Genomic DNA, 14939 nt, shown 5'->3' with positions numbered 1-14939 from the left:
GGCAGAGGGTGTTCACTTCAGCTACCCTTAAGTGATGGGATGTTTTGCTTAGAAAGGTCTGCCTGTCTCAACCTCTGTTAGTGAGGCTAGCACCAGTGGCATCCTATTTCCCAGCTCAGTCTCTTAGGCTTACTTGGGAATAAGTTCTATTGCATTCAATAGGACTTTTCTGAGTAGATGTTTTTAGGATTGCAGGCTTAGCCGTGACACTTGACCAGCTGTATAATCTGAAGTGTTAATGTGACATTGTCAACTGTACCTGGGTGGAAATAGCTTGCCCACAATTGCCCTCACTATCTCAATCTCTTGTTTGTGCCTTTAAAAATGATCCAGAAACTTGGTCCAGAACAAAGTTGCAAATTAACCGGGGCTGGGCGATTTGGCCATAGTATGCTTTGTCAACTGTGCTGGCTCCATGTCTATTTCAGGGCTCAGTTGAAAGAGTTGGGTTTTTACCATGAAAGCTCTAAATGGTTTGGGACTAGGCTTCCTAAAAATTTCCAGGGGCTTTATCTGGATTGCCCCCTCCCCTCAAATAAAGTGAGGCAGCAAGCAACCACCAGAGAGAGGGCTTTTTCAGTGGTGGCAACCTGTGTATGGAACAGCTTTCACAGTGAGTCTTGCCTGGTGATACCTTTGTGTTCTTTTCAGTGTTAAGTGTTCCCCCATAGGAGCTTAGGAAGCTGCCCCATACTGAGTCAGACCCTTGGTCCATCTAGTTCAATATTGCCTGCACTGACTGGCAGCAGCTTTCCAGGATTTTGAAATATCTGAGGCAATCTAGCCCTCTGTTTGTTAAGTCTGTTTTAATTTGGGAGCTGGGTGTGAATTCTGTTTTCTTGTATTTACTTATTTTATTTCATTTATACCCCACCTTTCTTTTCATGAGAGAAACCCAAGGCGGCTTGCATATGGTTCCCAGGCAGTCTCCCATCCAGGCACTGACCAGACCTGACCCAGCTTAGCTTCAGCAGGGAGCTGGCCTCGTGTGCCTTTATGTTGATTCTCCACCCTTTTTAATGGTTGTATGTTTTATTTTTGTATTCCAGTTGTTTTCTAACACTTTATGGTCAGCAGCCCGTGGAACCCTGTATTGTGGAGTGGCATGCACCTGCCAATAAAAAAATAAAGGAAGAAAGCGCCTTTTTGTTCTCAAGGGGCAAATTGCTACAAACCCAATTCAAAAAGCAAATTGGTGTGTGAAGACTGATTCTCACCTTGCCTGTTCTGTACAGCTTGTAGACCCAATGCCAGCTGAGTGGTGTGGGAATGTTGTTTCCACCTTCAGCAGGGGTGTGTTTGCCTCCACCCTTCCCTCCTTAACCAAGGAGACTCGGGAAGACCCCTCTCAAGTGTAGGGGGCTTTGGTGTGGTCACGAGTGGGATTATAGCCTATGGTATGTAAGCCGTCTCCACTCCTCCCTCTCCCTCTTTTGCCCGTTTGTTGCAGCCTCCCTCCCTCCCTGGACACAGTATGGGCTTTGCCAGGTGCTGCTTGGTAGGAATTTCTGAGCTGGATTCTGCTTTTAAGGTCCTTCTAGTTTTGCCAACTTCATGCTGCGGGGGTTCAAATTCAGTTGGCTTTTGGAGGGATTGGGTGTTTGTCTTTTGGCATGGAGTTCAGGCAGATGAGGAAATTGGTGGGTAAATAGGAGGTATACGGAGGTATTTTGGGCGGGATTAAGGGGCATCCTTTAGGAAATTGCCAGTGCTTTATGCCTGGGGGAAAGTGGGGGTGCCCTCATAGCCTGACTTGTGCATTAGGTTGAACACCAGTAGAGCAGGGCCCTGGTGCACAGGCTGAGTGCATACCCTAGGCACACTTAGCAAGGGGGTAGGGATTTCTTCTGCCCCCCCTTTGGCTGAAGAACATGGCCAGGGGGATAGAGCGATACTTCCCCACCGGATTGAGATTATATTCTCACTTTCCCGTACACATTTGAGCAAGCCATTTCTCAGCATTCCATGCCTTTTTGCATATTATTTTCGCTCGTATTCATTTTTATGAACACTTTCCCCTAATTTATGCATTTTTGTACATGTTATTTAGTTGGCGAACTGCTTTCCAAAATTCTAATAAATGTGAATTTCAAAGGTTCTCATATATTTATGAACCATTTCAACTCTCCAGTATTACAAAGTCTATCTTTATTTTTTTTATTTTAAAAAAGCCTTTTCCCATATTGCATCTCTAAACTCAGAGAGTGTGTCACATTTTGGTGTGATGAACTTAAAAGCAAACATTCGGATGAGTGTATATGATTTGCATCTGTCTTGTTACCTTCAGCTCTTCTTGGGGGGATGTCCTCTCTTCAGGGGGTGACAGGATATGCTTTCTGGACATTTCTGCGTTATCAAATGAAATAATGGTTTAAAATAAGTAGCTTTTTGGCAAGTGTCCTCTCAGATTTGGAGATGTTTCGGTTCCTTTTATATGTTTATCATCATCATCATCATCATCATCATCATCATTATTATTATCACCCCGCCCTTTTTCCAAAACTGGAACTCAGGGAGGCTTACAAATAAAAACGAATACATATAATAAAAACATACAAAACCCTGCATTTAAAATTGAATTAAACTATATACGACATTAAAACCTTTAAACATACACTTAAAATGGTTCAAAAAACAGTTTAAAAATAGTGCAATTAAGGCACTATTGTTTTTGCAGCAAAATACTATGACTTACATCTCTGATTCGTTATTTTTTCGGGGGGTGGGCACTGAATCTAAGTTCCAGTCCCAAACCTGTTACCTGATCAAATATTAAGGAAGTTTGGTTTTTCTACTAGCTGTTTAGTTGGGAGTAAGGATGCAAAGATCTGCCAGTTTTGGTTCACTCAGGTTCTCACTTTTCCAGTCTTAAACTCAGTGCACCACATTTCTGCAGCAATCTGCTTTAAAGAAAAAATCCTCATGGAAATTCTCCAGCATTACCTAATAAGCACTTTTTTGTAGGCAGTCTTGACTAATGTACAGATTTTTGCAAGGAATTGTTTGTTCTATAATGCACTTCTGTTTCTTATTTTCACTCATATATTCATTTTTATGCTCGCTTTCCCCTAACATATGCATTTTGTAAACTTGGATTGGTTGGTGAACTGCACTGCAAGATTTGAATCACTGCAAATTTTGAAGGATGGCTGTGTTTCAGTTATATTGTTTCTTTAAAAACATGAACTTGATAGAATTGGTTTGAAATGCGAACTGGAACAATTTTCTCTCTCATCCCTAGTTTGGAGTAACACCTCTTCATAAAAGACAGGATAGTATGCCAGGGGCATGTGTATGTGGAATAAGATCTTTCGGTATGGAAACCATTCTGTCAGCAGAAAGAAACCAGCAAACAATGGGAAAATAATTGGAGGCAATATCAGACCTCTCCATTTTTACTTGCTGCGATAAAAGGAAGTAATGAAATGCAGGGGGCGAAATGAAACTGATTTCCTTTTGGAAGAAGGAATTATATCGATGGACAATTTCAACAAAACGACTCCACATGGTGGTTGACTTGTAAGGTCAATTCACTCACTCACTCACACACATACACACACACTAACTGTAATTTGTAAACCAAACAAGCTCAAGAATGGTTACTAACTAGCAATTTCTTTTTTGAGCTGGGGCGTTGAATCACACCATTTTGGCAAACATATCTGTGTTTTATTGCACACATACACAGGATCAGGAGGAAGCAACTGCCCTATGATATCAGAAATCCTGTGGTCTCCAGCAAACAGTAGAAATAACAGACAATTTTAAATGCAATTGTTTCAAATTGCCTTCCCCCCCCCACGAAATGGTCTTTTTAAAGAATGCAGATTAATTAGGAAATGGGACAGAATAGATTTATGAATAAACACATGCAAAATTGACAGTGATGATAATGGAGGGGCCATCTTAGTTAGAAAGGAGCATTTGGCTTTAAGGTGTGAAGTACTCATAGGAATCAGTGCGATGGAAATAACTATGTTGTCTCCACCATGAAAACGGTGAACAGCCCTTTGAGGGTGTGGGGATCTCAACCATGTGAAATTATGTCATTAATTAGACAGAAAATCCAGCGGAATAGGTTTTTGTTTGTTCTTGCTTTAACCTTCAGGGGAGAAATTAAGCCTGTGCTCATTTCAAACACATTAATGCCTTGAAAAGAAAACAGACACAGCCTTTGTTACTCTTGCCTGTAACCCAATAAAGACCTTTGCAGGTGTGATTCTTTCTTGGTATAACAGAGCTTGGCTTTGCACTCATTATTACCAAAAGATAAGCGCATTTGTAGAAAGTGAACCTTATTAAGGTATGTGTATTGTGTATTTAGGAAAAGCCCCAGTCTGAAGCCTTCCTAGCCATAGGGTACAATGCCTATGCATCATATATTACCCTGTGAGATCTAATAGGGCTAGCATCATCCAAAACCTAAAATTCTCCATTTTAGCTTTTGTAGATTATTTTATTTTATTTATTATTTGATTTATATCCAGCCCTTCCTCCCGGCAGGAGCCCAGGGCGGCAAACAAAAGCACTAGAAACTTTAAAACATCATAAAAACAAAACATATTTAAAAACGTTTCTTTAAAAAGCATACCAGAGTTGGGCCAATGGTATCCAACAGTGCACTCATGAACCCAGCTACTGCAGATGCCTAAGATGAGCGAATCATCCCCAGAAAGGTTTCCTCCTGTCAGCTTGTGTTGCAGAAATCCACTTGCATTTCTCAGTCACAGTGGTGGAGATCAGACAGGCGGCAGCAGCACCATGGCAGGACCTCCGTCTTGAGGATATTCTTCTCCATGTTCATAAAGTAGTGCAGCCACATTCTTAGCAAGCAGAACATAAGCCTTTGAGGGTCACCAGCAGCACCATCCATCATCCCTGGCAGGCTTGGCTCATATCTAGATTATCCCAAGAGAGAGTGAGTGTTGGTGGTGGAAGAAATAATGGGTGATCTCTAATGTTAGCCATACTCAGAGGAGACCCATTGAAATCAATGGACAAAATAATCTAAGTCTATTGATTTCATTGGTTTAACATTATATATTACCTATTACCTGCTCAAGTCGGTGCTAGGATCTGATTCCTGTTCTGCGTATTGAACAGCCTGATGGCCCAATATTGAGAATCTGTAGTCTTCCTGACCGTTGGCAAGCTTGATCCATTGAATGACTGCCTATGCACCGTTCCCCTTGGCATCTGTCCCTGATGCTTTTTTAAAGTATCCTTACCACATGGCAGGTTGATTCAGACATCCAAGGTACTTTGTATTGGGAGACTTCACACCAAGGGAGTTTGGTTATCTGTACAGGTGTTCTGTTCCTGCCACTCATGAGTGGCTAGATTCCCCATAATACCAGCAAGAAAGGAGTGGACCCAACTTCCTAGCAGCAATGGACCTCTCCAGTCAGAGTGTCAGGCTGAAGAACAAGAAACTCGGCTGAAGGAGATGTAACACATGCAGCAGCCAGGAGACGACTGGATGGTTTTCTAGCTGACTTATTATTCTCTGGAGTATCAGGGCATCTGTAATCTGGAGTATGTGATGCCTTCCTCCTCTCAAGTAGGGCTCAGAGGAGGGATAGTGGAGGAATTTGATTCAGTTCACACTTAAATCCAAATCTATCAAATTTGCACTTTCCAAACAACATGAGAACTGAAACACAGCCATCCTTCTAAATTTGCACTTATCCAATTTTTGCAATCCAGTTCTCCAACCAGTGCTTACAAAAATGCATGTGTTAGGGGAAAGTGTGCATAAAAATGAATATATTCATGAAAATATCATAGAAAAATGCATTATATTAGGAAAAAAATGTTTGCAAATATGTGTTTATTAGGAGTGTGTGCAAAAATACTGATGATTTTTATGAGATTTTTCTTTTTAAGAAACTGCAAACTGATGCAGATATGTGATGAACTGAACTTAAAATTGGAGGTGGGAAAGGGAAACCGAGAGAACCAAAATTGACAGTTCATTCCCTAGTTCAAAGACTGGAGGACTCATGCTGCCACACACTGATGCTTTTTCTGTGTAGGCATCATTTTGCGTTTGTTATAGTCTGTTTCAGCTCAAGGTTTGATGGGGTTCCAAGCAAGGTGGGCACCAGTGACCCCTCCAGCCACCAGCTTATCTAGGTCTGGGGATTCCCCTCCCCTAGCAAATGTCTGGATACAGAGTTATATAGACATATGGGGAGGGGGTGAGAAAGAATTGGCTGGCAATTAGTGATGTTATTGTTTGTTTTTTAAGGGTGAATCAAGGCATGTCAAATCAGAATCACTTTGTGATCCCAGGAACAGCCATTTGATGTATCAGCTGCGCTGGGCTCTGCTCACTGTCAATATAGTGTAACCCATAAAACAAGAAGTGCAAACCCCTAAATATGGAAATAAAACAGGCCATTAGCTGAACAATATGGAATGGAGCACGCAGAAGGAAATTTGAAATATATACCGGTCTGTCTTAATGGGTACATTTAAGAAAGAAAGAAGCCGCACAGATTGGTCCCAGCTACTTCCATTCCAAGTGGAGTGTATATATATAGATGCTCTGTGTGGTGGTTCTGCGCTGTACCAGTGGGTTTTCAGACTGATTTTAAATGAGGAATTTGAACAGGAGAGGCCATAAAAGTGAATTGTCAGCTTTTTGCAAGGGGCAGGGCTGTAAATCAAAAATGAGCCTCCGTTAGACAGAGCGTTGGTTCTCCCTACCAACTGTTTGAATGCCTGAGGTGCCAAAAGGCATTAGGAAACCCAGTGCAAAAGCCTGGCAGTTCTGATGATGACTGGGGGGGGAGGAAATCAGAGCTTCTCCCCTTCCCCTTCTCCGCTTCTCAGCACAGCACCGAGAGCCCAGTATGTGGCTTTGCACTTTTACAGTCTTAGCAGAGACCACGAGTCAAATCTATTACAATGCACCAGTCACCCCTGCGTTTATAATCAGGGCTAATGCTATGAAGGAATATCCCACAGGTGTCTGCCTGGGTACCAACTGATTGGATTTAACCTTGTTTTCAAGCAATTCCTTTTGTGTGGTGCCTGCCATTTCCCAAAGCAGCTTTGTTAACTCATAAGGAAAAGCACAGAGGGGAAAATGTTTGATCAGAATGATAGACCCAATCAGCCCAATAATTATGTGCCTGGAAAATTCAACGGCTTTATGGGTGATATGTGAAACAGGGCCTGCATCAAAATCACCCAGTGGAATTGATCCCTAATGTTGTAGAAGTGGGATCAATGCTGTATTTCACGTGGAAAAAAACTTTGAGTTGAATTCAGAAAGTCCTGTTGAGGAAAAACCTCTGTTTGGGATTTCAAGAGAGGTGGAAAAGTATTCGGATAAGATGAGCTTATTATCTTGGGGAGGGAACATGTCTCTCTGTGGAGATAGGTGAGCACAGACTCGGGAGGTACTCAGTGTCAGAGACACTATTGTGCTGTGGTCTCGAGCCATATCAGTAGGTACTGAAATCACATCTTGGTGCTATCTTCTTGGCAGACAGTCCAGAGCCGATAACAAACATTTTTGAATGCATACGCGAGCCTGGAATTTTCATAAGAAGTCTGATGGAAGTTGATCTTGTTATGATTATTATTTATCATCACTTTTGTGATGGGCTTACCTGTGAACCCCCCAATGTGTGATACCGTTAGAGGCCCTAAATGCACCTGAGAGTGTAGCAGGATACTTTTGCAGGAATTAAAACCCACACATTGCTCTTATGTGTGTGTGAATCCACCCACAACCGCAAAAAAGCACACAAACGGTCAAATAAAGAATTGTTTATTGAAAGAGGAAATAGGGAAAAAATAGTATTTTAATTAAAATAATAATAATGCAATTTTAATTAATAAAAATGCAAGCGGCATCTGACTTAACACAACCATTCATTCCTTAATTTCATACATTCACGCCAGAGAAAACAAGCAAGCAATAGAGAGATGCATAGATATACCTTTCCTGAAAGAAATCAGGGTGCAAGATCAAGGTAAAGAATGATATGCTTGGTGACAGCCAGGCTATGCATTTCTTCTTCTGAATATTACCACATGGCCAAGGTATATCACTCTTATTCCTTTCCCTGCCCAGTGTCCCAAGTTGCATGTTGAAATTATCTTAGGGAGTGTTGTGTAGAATGAGGAAGTCATTGGAGACCCTTAAGGTGCTAGTGACTCCTCAAAAGCCGTAGCCTTATATGTACTTTGAGCTTACATGGAACAGAATATAAATTGGGAGGCGGTAAGTGGATGAGCGACTGGGCACATGAAAGGTTTAATACCCGCCTTCCTGAGGCCAGCAAGCCAGTTCTGACCATCCTGTAACTTGGGGTCAACGTGAGGACTGTATCCCAGAAGTCTGTGCTTTTCAGTTTCTCATGCCATGATCCATTAATATAAACCACAGAATAGCCCCCCCATTTTATGCATACCTCCTTACACTTTTTTCAAAGTGACTTAGAAATATTTAACATACAAAAATGTGATTTAACCCCCCCTGAGAACAATAGGATGTACATAATGCTGATGTGTTCATCTATAAGTGACATAACAAGATTTTAGCTATCTACCCTACTAAAAGATGAATATAGGCTAAAAATCACATTATTTTTGTTAACTTGACACTTTTTAATTAATCCTGGTAAGAGTTTTTTAAAAATCTGCTGTTACTTTGGATTCCCCCTCACCCAACAGACCATTATGGCTTCCTACATTCGTCTCTGCATTACAAAACTGCATTTATCCTTGCAAGAACTGGATACCACAGCTGGAGGAAGATTACCTCCTTCCTGTCATTTAATCACAGAACTTTGCTATAGGGTAATCACTGTAACTTCTGTCTTCCTGGTTCCCCTCGGGAGGAAGGATATCAATTGAATAAATACAATTTATAACATTATAACATTTTTATTTTTGTTTTTATTTTTTTGCACTATTTTTCTTCTTCCTCATAATCTTTTCTGGGCGGCACATATTAAAATGATTGCAATACAATCAAAGTCTAATTACAGTCCAAGACATACCACAGCAAGGAAAAACAAATCAAATCAAACACAGGCAAGTTTTAAAATGTCAAGAAGACAATTAACCATTTAGCTGATGGTGGACATCAGGTATAATCTCCATTAATGTCCTAATAATTGTATTCTATTATTATATACATCATCATACTCTTGTGTTCAGTCTTTATTAAATCTGGAAGAGCTCCAATCCCAATTTCTGAATGAATTATGACTTCACCCGTGAGCGATGCTATGGATTTCTTCCATTTTTTAAAAAAATAATTAATTAATAAATAAAGATTTTGCACCAAGGATAGTTGAATTCTGAAGCCAGCAAATTATGCACGTTAAGCAAATTAGTGTAGTTCTGCATAATTGATTCATCATTCTCCCTATTTTGCATAACTTCTGCTACTTGTGAGGAAGGGTAAGAAAAGCTATAGGTCACTGAGGTCTAGGGATGAGGGGATTTCCCCAGTTCCATTCCTTTGTATTTTTTACTTTTGTTCTTAATTTCATTTATGAATTGGTTCCTATGAGGCATCCCAAATCTATTGACAACACAATAAAAACATTTGCCTATATAAAAACAGTTAAAACCATTCCATTTATAAAATGAATTTTAAATATAAACAGTTTATAAACAGCCACACTTACATAAAATCAGTTCCAAAACGAGGCAGATCCCAACTGGGTTTAAATATCTCCATTTAGAAGGCTTGTTGAAAGAGGATGGTCTTCAAGAGGCACCCAAAAGATGCTAAGGATGTCTCATGGGAGAAGGTTCCAAAGGGTAGGTGCCACCACACTAAAGGCCTCATCTTGACATCATGTGGAATGGACCTCCTGATAGGATAGTATCTGTAGGATGACCTCTCTTGCAGGACATAGTGATTGGTTGGGTGTATAAGGGGTGAGATGATATTTTAGGCATCCTGGTCCCAAGCTATATAGGGCTTTGTCCACCAATATTAGCAACTTGAACCTAGGCCAGTAGCACCTCCAACTCATAAAAAAAAAAATAGCAGGACCATGAGATCTTTGCAATGCAGCCGCTAGTTACCGTTGCATGCCCATAATTAGCAGCCGCTAGCTTCATGGCACACCTTGTTCCCTGTTCAAAAGCACTGATGCGCTGCTTGTTGGGGACAATAACAGGCCACAGCAAATACACAGTCTTGAATCAGCAGCTGGCCATCACAGATACTGATGAGGGCCTGGGTGGGTTGGAAAGTGGGTGGTGAAAGGTGCTAGGCTGCTCGTAAGCAACAGAGTGGGAGTCTGTTGGCATAGAGTGGGACCCTCTTTTGTAGAGAGACAGAAAAGGAGGGAGCAGGCTACCCCCAGCAAGAGACACGGTGGGAACTGTTGGCCAAGGCCATTTGGTTGTTTCAGTCAATTGAATGACCTGTTTTCTTTACCCAAGCATTTGTTAACATTGGAAACTGTATTTTTTATCATTTAAGGTATTTATATACTGTTTAATATTCAGAAATTATATCCCGAATAATAAATATTCCGTTTGATCTCGCCATGATAACATATACCTTACTTACATACCGTTTGGATTACTGTAACATGCTCTATGTGGGGCTGCCTTTGTAGAATATTTGGAAATGTCTGCTGGTCCAAAGAGCGGCAGCCAGATTGTTAACTTGGGCTGGTTACAGAGAGCATACAATTCCCTTGTTACAACAGCTCTCCTAGCTATTAGTTTCTTTCCAAGCACAATTCAAAGTGCTGGTTATGATCTATAAATCCCTATATGGATTGGATCTAGGCTATCTGAAGGACTGTGTCTTCCCATATGACCTGTTTGGGCTCTAAGAACTTCAGGTGAGGCTCTTCTTTCGGTCCTACCACCCTCAAAGGTACATCTGGTGGGAACATGGGACATGGCCCTCTCAGTGGCTTCCCCAAGGCTCTGGAGCTCCCTTCTTAGGAAGGTTAGACTGGCTCCCTCCTTGCTGTCCTTCCACCAGCAATGAAAACTGTTCTGTTCTGACAGGCTTGTGGGAGCTGACTACAAGAGCTTTTAATAGTGTGGTGTTCTACTTATCTTTATATTTTTAATGGATATATTTTAAATGGTTTTAATTCTAGAGATGATTTAATTACATCTTAACAATACATTTTTGTGTGTTTTTACCCATGTTTTTGCATTTATTTGTTTTAATTTTTGTAAGCCATCTTGAGTCCCAGTTTTGGGGAAAAGGTGGGATATGAATGAATGAATGAATGATCTAAGCAGTATACATAATTCTTTTTAAAAAATGTTGCCCTCACCACTCCTTAGTTCTGAATGTTTTATTTCTGTATTGTATTTTATGACAAAGTGTTTAATTTGTTATTTATTGGACTATATTTTTATGGAATTTAGTGTACTGTTATACCTTTTCCTGTATATTTTTATTATTACTGTAATTCATTGTTCCCAACTCTTGGATTGAAATATTCAACAAAGCACATTTTATAAATAATAAATTAATACAAATAGCAGTGAACTAAGGAAGAATGGACAGCTTATTTATGTAGAACAGCAAAGGAGGAGAATTATTTCAATGAGCCACCTGGCATAAATGGTAGCTTCATTTCATTCATTTCATTTATTTCATTTTTAAACCGCCCATAGCGAATAGCTCTCTGGGCGGTGAACAAAACAAGATTAAAATACAATATTACAATAAAATTACAATAAAATCAGCAACAAGTTAAACGAAAAAAAAATTAAATGAAACACATTGAACATCATTTCATTTCATTTATTTCATCCCATCATGTTAACCTTAATTCAGTTAAGTCAAGCTGTCCATCCACCTGTTAACAGGACAGGTTCATGCCAGTGACTCTGTTCATTTCATTTATGCCAACATCACTCTGAAGAACCTGAATGACACCATTCTGTGTGTACATGACACCTGATGGTTTTGATCGAACATAGCAGCTCTCTGTGGAAAGTAGAAGCTTTAGTGAACTTGGTAGCACTCCTGAAGCTTCTCCGTAATCACTACTTTGTGCATGTCTCAAACGACACGGAACAAAGGAGAATGCATTGCTGTCAACCCATTTTTGCATACCATTTTGTCAGCAGCGCTGCTTTGGCAGATTTTAGATACAAACACTCTAGCAGCTTGTGATTCCAGTGTGCATTTACTTTGAATCTTGAGAATGTGATATGAGGGGATAAGATGCATGTGCTTGTGACTGGGAGGTTTTGCTGGAGTTAAGATGAATGTTGCATTCTGTTTGGGGATTTCTTCTGTTGCATCTGAGTGACTGCAGTGGTCAAGGTTGGCTGAGATAGGTTTCTGCTCAGAATGAACAAAAGGTTTTGCATTACTGGAAATCAAGTTGATATCAATATGGTAAATCATGGAAGGGTTTTATGTTTGTGTGTGCTTTCTCCCATCCCTCCTAATATTGGGAGAAATGCTACCAGTCAGTGTAGTGCAGGTGAGGGGAATGTTTGGCTTGCTGAACTAGAACTCCCATCTGCCCCAGCAAGCATGGACAATGGCCAGGGATGATGGGGTTCTAGGTCAGTGACATCTGGAGGGCCAAACATTTCCCATACCTGGTGTAGACAATGCTGTGCTAGATAGACCAATGAAATAAGGCAGCTTTGTTTCTTCCCCTACAAGGAAGGTATCAAGAAATGCATGTCTGCCAGATGATATGCCTGAGGGTGAGAAAAAACACAATTTGGCTACCAAACAGACACATTCAAAGTCTCAGTGGTTAATGAACTTCTCTTTACGCTGTTTCACTCTAATTGTCCCCAAAGCCAACCCATGATGTACCAAGGACTGTAATCAGTGAGTGCCCTTTTAAAACAGAAAAGTGATCTTGTCGTATTCTTATGTGGTAGTCTTCCTTTATTGTTGCCTGTATTTGTAAGTATATTGCAAATTAAATTCCATGTAGGGAGAGGAGGAGGCTGTGTCCCTGAGTCAAAGTTGATTTGGGATTGCTGTTATATTTTTCTGTGCCTGTCTACAAAGACATTCACGTTGGCTTAGAAAAGGATCAGCACTGATCCCTTTTTCCTTTGTAGTATTTTGGTCCTCTATACTTCCGTAGGTTAATTAGCTCTAGCCTTGCAACACACCTTTGCAAATGTGTTGAAAGCCCTTGAGTGTGCTTGAGATACATCTGTTCCACTGCTGCTTCCCTGCCTCAAGGCTCCCCAGAAACCTAACTTGGGGCAGGGCAATGGCAGAAATTGCATTGTTGGCTTTGGATAGTCTTTGTCCTTGGAGTAGTGTGTGTGCATGTCAGGACTGGAATTTTTAGTCCCAGCATTCCTGGCACAAAAATGGTTCTGCATGTGGTGCTTCCACCAAGGACAAGATCCCAAGGTGACTCAGATAATCTGGCTACATTCATACCATACATTTATTTCACTTTAAGCAATCATGGCTTCCTCAAAAAATCCAGGAAAGTTAGTTTGTGAAGGCTGCTGAGGGTTGTTAGTAGACTCCTGTTCTTTTCACAGAGCTACACTTGCCCAAGTGGTTTAACAGCCAGCCCCACTTCCCAGAGAACTCTAGGAATTGTAGCTCTGTGAGGGGAACACTAGTATCCTAATAACTCTCAGCACCTTTCACAAACTACATTTCCTAGTATTCTTTATGGGTAACCATGCCTGTTTAAAGTGGACTAATAGTGGAATAAATGTATGGTGTGAATGTGGTGTCGGGGTCAGCACAGGTTGGAAGTAGGGTTGTGTTCATTCCTATCCTATCAGGGAACCTTGCAAAAGGGATCCTATCATATCAGAGATCCTTGTAAAACCCCTTGATCACAACATCACTACATATAGGTCCTTCATGACAGAGGTCTGATGGGAAGCAAGGACATCTATACTCAGAGCTCAGTTTCATAGCCACCACACTACACCAGCTCTGTGATGCAACTTCATTTAAGTCAGTTTTGTGGGTTATTTGAATTGCTACTGGATTATGCTTGCAGTGACACGTTTCCTGACACATTTGGAGATTCCTTCTTCAGAAAACCATCTGAGCTATTTCCACAGAAGCAAACATTGTGATAAAATTAGTGAAATGCTCATGTTTCGTGTACCCCTGTGCGGGGCTCGCAGAAAACATTGAATCTTGTTGTTTATCTAGATATGCTTTTGGATGTCAGGGGAAGGGCCGTAGCTCAGTGGTAGAGTTTCTGCTTTGCATCCAGAATGTCCTAGGCTCAGTCCCCAGCATCTCAGGGTAGGACTGAGAATCCCCTGCCAATCAGTGTAGGCAGTACTGAGCAAGGTGGACCAGTGGTCTGACTCTGTGTAAGGCAGCTCCCTAAGTTTTTTGGGGGGGAGGAGGCCATAGCTCAGTGGTAGAGCATTTGCTTTGCCTGCAGAAGGTTCCAGGTTTAGAATCTCTAAGTAGGGCTGGGATTGTGCCATGGAAAGCTGATGCCAATCAGTGCAGGCAATATTGAACTAGATCAAGGATTCACAAACTATGGGCTGTGGATCATCAGTGGTCTAGGACCTTAATTTATGTGGTCTATGGCATGTCTTTAAAACTACAGTTAAAAACCATACAGTGTCTAGCACAGTACATTACAATTGCTACAAGAAGCAAAAGCGTCATTGAGTGGTATGCCAACACCCTCAGCAATTTTCAAGTGGTCCATTGGGATGGGGAGGAATTGGGAACCACTGAACTAGATAGTCCAGTGTTCTGACTCAGCATAAGACAACATCCTGTGTTGTCTTTAGCTGCGAGGTCTGGATTTCCTTTGGGGAGATTTTGTCTGTTCAGTCTCTCCATACCTTGAGAAAAGTATCCAAAGATTCTTGAGAAAGTATCCTAAGATTCTTCATTATTTGTTGTTGTTGTTGACATCAACATTAATATTAATATTATTGATTTGATATTGATATTTATTGATATTGATGTTGATGTTAATGTTATTGACAACAAC

This window comes from Rhineura floridana, chromosome 17 (genome assembly GCF_030035675.1).
Source record: "Rhineura floridana isolate rRhiFlo1 chromosome 17, rRhiFlo1.hap2, whole genome shotgun sequence".
Lineage (NCBI taxonomy): Eukaryota > Metazoa > Chordata > Lepidosauria > Squamata > Rhineuridae > Rhineura > Rhineura floridana.
The sequence above is the reverse complement of the archived record's forward strand: the minus strand, read 5'-3'. Positions refer to the sequence as shown.